This window comes from Capsicum annuum, chromosome 10 (genome assembly GCF_002878395.1).
Source record: "Capsicum annuum cultivar UCD-10X-F1 chromosome 10, UCD10Xv1.1, whole genome shotgun sequence".
Taxonomy (NCBI): domain Eukaryota; kingdom Viridiplantae; phylum Streptophyta; class Magnoliopsida; order Solanales; family Solanaceae; genus Capsicum; species Capsicum annuum.
The window spans coordinates 180349271-180357501 of NC_061120.1; the positions used below are offsets into that span (position 1 = coordinate 180349271).

An 8231-nucleotide genomic window follows, 5' to 3' on the forward strand; every position below is an offset into this window, starting at 1 on the left:
AAAAAATATATGTATTTAAAGTTTTGATTACGTAATTGATATCTTTATATGTATTTTTTATTTTTTTATTTATTACATAAAGGTATGTTAACTTATTCTTAGTTTTTATAGATAGGCATAGGTACTTAATAGATTCTCATATGTATTTTTTCAGATTAAAAATTTGGTAAGTGTGCCTTCCAGTTTCTTAGGTATAAATCAATGATGTTATATGTCTTGTACAGTAGATTCACAATAAGTTAAGTTAAGCAAGTTCATTGAAAAAATTGTAACAATTTAACTATAACAAGTTCAACAACATCAAACATTTTTATCAAAATTTAGAATCATCATATAATTATCTTTGAAAAATAAAACAATTATTTTTTGACATAATGCTATATCATGAACAGATCAACATTTAAACTATAACTGCAACATTTAAACTATAATAATATTATTGTACATTTCTCCATAAACGCCACATACATGCATAATGTGGTACATCATTGTACACACCACCACCAACTTTTATGATGATTGCATTACGATCAGAAACTACACACATGTTTTCTTTCACCGTATGTTTCATTCGGATTCTCAAAGAACTAAGTCCAAGCTGCATCATTTTCAAAATCAAGTACACCATATGCTAAGAAAAATACATGTCCTGCATATTGAAAAAATACATATAAGAATACATGATTTTTACACATAAAATACTGCATATGTATATTATAAATATATACAGCTGGAAACATATGAAACTGCCAGTGAACACATAAATGTACTGCATATGTACATTATAAATACATATAGCTGGAAACATATGTAATCTTCATGATGTTGTTTATATGTCCATCTACAAGAGTGTTTAACAAGAACAGGTATGCTTCGCATTGTCAATCTCCAGAACACAAAAAAACAGTAAAAATAAAATTAAATATCAAATACGTACTATATACAACAACTAATTCGTATATATAAAACTGTAAAACGAATTCCAACGAAAAGAAATCTTTTATTCGAATACTAGTTATCATCGACTAAAATTCAAATTTAACGTATAACAATTGTATATCAATTTTCACATTACATAACGACACAAATAACTTTGAATTTTTTTTTTTAAAATCGATCAAACCATTTTTTTCTAGAACTGATAAAATTCATATACTGTCTCAGATTTTTGAATTCCGTGACTATTACGCAATTTTGTTACAAGTTTTTCAGTAATTTTTGCAATTTTATTTTATGAAAATCACAAATAGAATCAAGTTTGTTTAAATCTCAAATACGTACTATATACAACAACTAATTTGTATATACAAAACTGCAAAACGAATTCAAACAAAAATTTTTTTACTCGAACACTAGTTATCCTAAACTAAAATTCAAATTTAACGTATAAAAATTGCATCTCAACTTTCAGATAACAGAACACTAAGAACAAATTTGAAATTGAAAAAAAAATTGCTTAAACCTTTTTTTACGAGAACTGATAAAATTCGTATACGATATCTAATTTTTGAATCTCGCGACTGTTACACAAATTTGTTACAAGTTTTTCAGTAATTTTGTACTTTAATTTTATGAAAACCACAAATAGAATAGAGTTAGTTGATCAATACCTGTAATTGAATCGTTGTATTTTCAAAAATTTCTTCGAAATTTTAGTCAATCGGCAAAAAAAAAAACATGAAGGAAAATATTTTTGAATTTGAATTTAATTTGAGTTACTGAATATGAAAAATATTTTTTGAATTTCAATTAGTAATTGTAATTTAACGGTTGTGGTAAAGAAAGAGTTTTATAAGGTAAAAGAATCTGTAAAATTAAATGTGTCATAAATTAAGGAACGATTTTTTTCTTATTTAACTCAAACAGATTAGCATTAAATTAAGAAGAGAATCTCTGATTGTATATGTATTTAAATAGCAACAGTTTACTGAAATACAAAATGCATATTGCTATTTTTTGTAATTTTGAAATTATTGCTATAAAAGTTACAATTAAGGCTCTATAGTTGTTATTTCTGATTTTTTTTTCAAAAATATTTTCTATTAGTGAATGCTCAATTTTTGAGGTTTGAACCCGAAAATTCTAAGTAAAAATGAGAAAATTTCAATTATATAAAAAAAACAAATAATTTACAATAAAAATAGTCAAGTTTTTGTTTACAACAGAAATAGCCATTTAACCCTCTTTTTTTCCCCCTTCCTTTGTCTTTTTGCAGCCGTGTTTTAAAAAAAAAAACACTATTTTTGTTGTTATTGCTGCATTTTTCTTTATTAAGAAGATATTTTTTCAAACTTCTTCCGTACAATTTTTTTCATATATCAATATCTTATAAATAATCTATATAAACATGTATATATGATGCACAAATAATTATGTAGTGTATATATAATGTATCGATTTGCATAAGTAGATACGTAGTGTATCGATAATTTATTGATATTGTATAAATGATTTATAAACATATATTTATGATGTAAAAATAGTTATGTGGTGTATATGTAATATATAGATATTGTATAAATAAACATGTAAAGTATCAACATTGTATAAATGGTGTACAAGCGTGTATTAATATTGTATAAATAGTATTTAGACGTGTATCGATATTGTATAAATAGGTATATAATGTATTGACATTGTATGATTATTTCATGATCTATGGGTCTATTGGAACTACCAACTTCAATCAATTAGCCAAGATTGATGTATAATCGTGTATTGATATTATATAAATAATTATGTAATACATCGACATCGATATTTGTTTGACTAAATGTGTTCCCGCCTTGATAAATAAAGAATAATAAAACAACATAAATATTTATCTTTTCATAAAAAAGTGAAACGATTAGAAAAGAAAAAAGATTTGAAGAAAATATCAACAAAAGAAAATTAAACAACAATTTTTTTTTTTTAAAAAGAACATCAAAAAATATTTTTTTTTTAAATTAAAAATCAAATGGTCAAATGACCGAATGACCAAACATTCACGTAAATGAAGTTTTTGTACCAATCGGTCAACCGATCATTTTTAGTAATAACTTTGACCGGTTAGCCATGGTAAGTTAAAAAAAAGTGAGTTAGCTTTTGTGTAATGGAAAGGACATAAATGTCCATTTGGTGAAAATTAATTCCAACTAATAACTCAAGAATTGATATTCTCATATTTTAGCCGCACCACTTTTGCTTGCTACTTGCCCACTTTCCCTTTTATTTCATTTGCTTGTGCTTTTTCTTTTTTTTTTGTTGTTTTTCCACGTGGGGGCTACTTTTGTTCTCTTTTTTCCTCCTTTTTTGGTTGTACGATTTTTTATAAAAATTTGATCTCCTATTTGTTTTAATTATACCGATAAAATAATCAAATAAAATTTTATAATTTTTTTAAAATTTTATAGTGTTTTTTTATAATAGTTATCCCATCTTGTTTCTTGTTGTATTATGACTTGATTTAGTGTCCTTTGTCTTGAGTCGGGGGTCTATCGAAAACAATCTTTCTACTTCCTTGGAGGTAAATGGTATGAATTGCGTACATTTTACCCTCCCCAAACTCCACTATGTGGGAATTCACTGAGTTGTTTGTTGTTTTTTAACAATCAAATATAAATTTGTAATATTAGAATTGTAACTCTTTTTTTATCAGTAAGATATAAAAATAGTGTATTTTTATTTATTATATAAAAATAACATATTTTATATAAGAGAAAATGCATTAAAAACCTCCTAAACTTGTCACTACAACTTACTTTAGCACTTAAACTTAACAACTTCAAAATGAATTATTTTCACCTCTTCGTGCATCCAACCATTGTGCGTGTTGAGATCTAAACTTAACACAAAATTAAAGAAAAATGAAGAAAAACAAAGGCAACAATCATATTAGCCCCAAATCCTTTAAAACTCTAATTTTTTTTCTCATCTGCTTCATCTTCAATCAATCCCAGATTTAAAATTCCTTAAAAAATCAAGACTTTTACTTCATTATAAGGTATAATTCATCTCTTCTTTTTAAAAAATTATGATTTTTTATCATTTTTTTTTAATTTTATGTAATTTTTTTAAATGAATTCTTTGTAGCACATCACGAGATCAATTAAAAGTAAGATTTGTATGGAGGAGGACGATTTTGCTTTGAACCAAGAGGTTCTATACAATCATGAATTTGTGGTGCCTTTGTAGACATCTGAGACTTCGAGGAATACCGATAGAAGATATTGGGCATGTAATCATTATGTGATAAGGATCATATTTTGCTCTTATTTCCTCATTTTACTATCTTAACTGATTCAATTGAATCCTGATTTCTTCTTTTTTAATCATGGAAGAGTCCAAGATCTTGCTACTTTTGATGTTGGAGGGATAAAGAAAATACAGGTCCGAGGTCTAAATTTGTAATTCCTAAATTAATTAAAAAATTAGGTGAGCTTGAGAATTTAGTGGAATCATCTCAATGTAACAAGTCTACATCATTCAATGAAGTTGAAAAATTGATTGCGAAATTTTTTGAAAAAGTTGATAAGCCTAAAGTATACAAAGAAGATGATAATTGTGTAGATATGAAGTTGAAGAAGCTGAAAGAAGATATTGAGAACAGAGGCGGATCCAGGATCCGAACTCACCGGGTGCCAACTAAACTTATCGATAATTCAATCGGATTATTTATCTTTCCGATCTATAGGACAATTAACAAATCAATCAATAATAAAAGAACAGTAATAAAATGACCAAACTTAAACTTTTAATAATATTACTAATATAATAATATCCATAATTCATTACAATTGCCCACAACGAGTTTTCATATTCTGAAAACGATCAGTAATGACATCATTACTTACATTTGCAAATACATCACGCTCTATGTAATATACTAAACAATTATTTAAATATTGATCACACTAATTTTTGTCCTTCCCAACATTTTTGTATTTGTGTCAATCTTTTTGGACAAAGTTTAGAATTGATATATAATAACTGATATGTGTATGAATATATTACCAAAGTAGGGATGAGAGAGATTAAATTATTTTTAACAACTAATGAAATAAAAAAAAAGTCAAAATAATTATTTAATTAAGTCAACTTAATTAGCAGCTAAGTCAACTTAATTAGCAGCATGTGCTTGAGCTGCACGATTGCTCCCTTACAAAATTTCACAATTTGCTTCAAGAAAAGAAATAATAAGATCTTATTTTCTTGCAAAGAAGATTCTTGGCTAGAAATGATTGATGAACAAAGAGGAGCAAGAACAATAATAATTCACAAAAGAAATAGTCTTGGGACTGATGTGGAAAATGAAAAGCCAATTAAAAATAGTGTGTAATGTTACTACACACGGGTCATTTGTATGTGGCTGGACCTGTCTTTTATTTTTGTTATTTTGGGCCCAAGGCCTAACAATTCTTTGAAGTTTGATGAATGGCTTAACAACCAACAAAAATTGATTAAAAAAGTAAAGCTGCCAGCAGAGGTCGAACCCGCGACCTTTGGGCCCTTCAAAACACATCTCTACCACTTGCTCTAGATACCACTTTATTATTGTGAGTGACAGATTTATTATTTGAATATATCAATGTATATATACCTATATATAGAGAGAGTTTCCGTCAAAATTTGTGGGTGGCGTGCCACCCCCACGACAATGAATAAATCCGCCCCTGATTGAGAAGATGAAACAAAGAGAAGAAGTGGAGAAGTAACATGGTTAAAGGAAGGACTAAAGATACTGCACTCTTTTTCATTGTGTTTTGTTGTTGTGTTGTTATTATAGCTATTAGCTATTGGTTTGGTATGATCTACGTAAAGAAAGAATCAATAAAATTACCTTAGTATTTGGTGTTGTTAGTTGGTATAATGGTGTGTATCATCCTTTATTTTGAAATGAATTTGATTTTTTTGTAATTATTCTTGACTTATTTTTAGTATAATGTAGTTCTTTATCTTTGTATTGTATTTGAAATTGAGTAAATTTTGTTAGGTCTTGTGGGATGATATCTTAGTGTAATATTTTTTTTGGGATTACAATGGGATGTTGTTGTTCTTATTGGACTGCCAAACATGATTTAATAACGCAAACTTAGTTGCATGAAATTGGTAGATATCATATTCACCAATGTGCAAACACAACTGCATAATGACCAAAGAAAAACAGTATAGTCAAAATTACATATTAAAATAGTGTAGTCAAAACTGCATATATATCAAAGATTGTGAATACATTGCAGTCACAATTACATAATCATTTAGAAAAAAGATTAAACTAATGCAGTCACAACTGCATAATTAACAGAGAACAACATTTACATTGCATTCATAGTTGCATAATTATTTTTCAAAAAGACAATTTTATTCACAATTGAACAAAATATTCATCAAAACTAATACAGCCACAGCTGTATACCAGTCACTACTACATCTTCTACTAGACAGCTGATGAGCCTGTTTGACTCATATGATTCCTTTTAACAGCTTTGGACGGATCTTGTCTTCATTCTTTTTTGTGCTCTTATTTCTTAAAGTTCTTGTTAGGTCACAACATTTTTTCCTTTTCATTTCACACCTGATCTTGGTTTGCGATGCCCAAGATTTTCAGTCACTATAGAGGAGTTCAAAGGCATTTCAGGCTGCAGTAACACAAGAATAAATTATCTTAGATATTTGATCATTTTCTTGAAAATTGAAAACTGTGAAATCATTTAACTTACTTTGTGGATTGTAAAACCACTCTGTGTATATAACACTCTCATACTAACCAACCTTGGCCTTTTAAAAGTTGTCCCACTACCCCTACCAGCAATACCACCAACATTAGATACACCAGCAGTAGAATTGTCTCTGCCTTTATCAGCAACACCACCAACATTAGATATAACAACAACAAAAGACCCTCTACCCCTTTCAGCAACGCCAATAAACCCTCTACCCCTTCCAATAACACCAACAGGCCCACTTCCTCTTTCAGTCACACCAACCATATTTAGAGTTAGAGCAACAACAACCTATAATATAATAAAAAATAATAGTAAATAAAGAAGCCAAATAATTACCTGTTTTGTAGAACCTGTAGGTCTTCATATACTTGTGCTTGGTTGAGATTGGCTTGTTATTGCAGAAGAACCAACACTTGACATTATTGAACTTGTACCTCTTTCTCTACCAGTAGTAGTTTTTGCACTCAAAGGATAACCCCTCTTATTATGATCTTGGCATGACAAGTATTGCAGGTCATCTCAACACCATTTTTAGACAGCTTACCTGTCTTATTTTCAGACTACTCTTTTCTTCTACTCTTACTAGGTTTGTATGGTAGTTTTCTAATTTCAGATGGTATAACAGAAAGGTTGGTTGATTGTGGCCATATTTTCATTTCAGTGACAGGTTGAATAAAGTAGTTATAGGTCTTGAGATAAGTTTGCTTGCTATATCAATGTGTAATATAGTGAATAGGCTCCAATCTTCTGAAATGTAGTGCAGCTATAGCTTGACAACAAGATATACCCTTTAGCATCCAAGATCTACAAGTACAAATTTTGTTACTCAAATTCACTATAAAGATACTACCCCAACTGTCCTTAACCTCAAAATCATATTCACTATTTCATTCAAATGTACACTTTATTGATTTTGATGTGCTCTCTTCTAATATTTTTAATGCCATTGGTGAAATATCTGCTATCCAAGTATTAGATAACTCCCCCAACTGTCCAATTCTTCTCATAATTTTGATCCTTTTTTCCTTAAGTATTATAATGATAGTCTTGTGTCTTGAACTCAATATTTATGAATTAAAACTTTCAGCTATCTTGTTGTCAACACTATCATAACAACTAAAAGTTTTGAAGTAGACCTTAGACCATCTTTTAATGTTGCACCACAGTAGATCATCTACTATCTTGTCACCTAATAACTCCATATGATTTAGATTTTTTCTTAAATCTTGATCATACGTAGACTTGACACATCTCTAAAAATAATTTCTTCTTTCAACGTCTTTTCAGTCTTTGAACCAGTTTGCAAGAATGTGTCTTGCACACATAGACACATTCTTTATTCTGTATTTGACAGCAACTCATGAATAGAAGTGTCAAGACCTTTCAACAAAATATAAAAAGATTAGGTGACAGAATAATAAATTACGTCAAATAAGACAATGAATAAGATAAGAGAGAAAAAATAACTTTTTGCATATTAGAAATGGTTGTTAATTCTGTACCATCTCCAAGCTCAAGATCATA

General features: G+C 28.6%; 1 pseudogene; it reads right to left on the bottom strand.

Annotated features, from left to right (window-relative positions):
* The window catches only part of LOC124887843, a 12432-nt pseudogene extending 5461 nt beyond the window's left edge, over positions 1 to 6971 (bottom strand).
* Positions 6972 to 8231: the final 1260 nt, after the last annotated feature.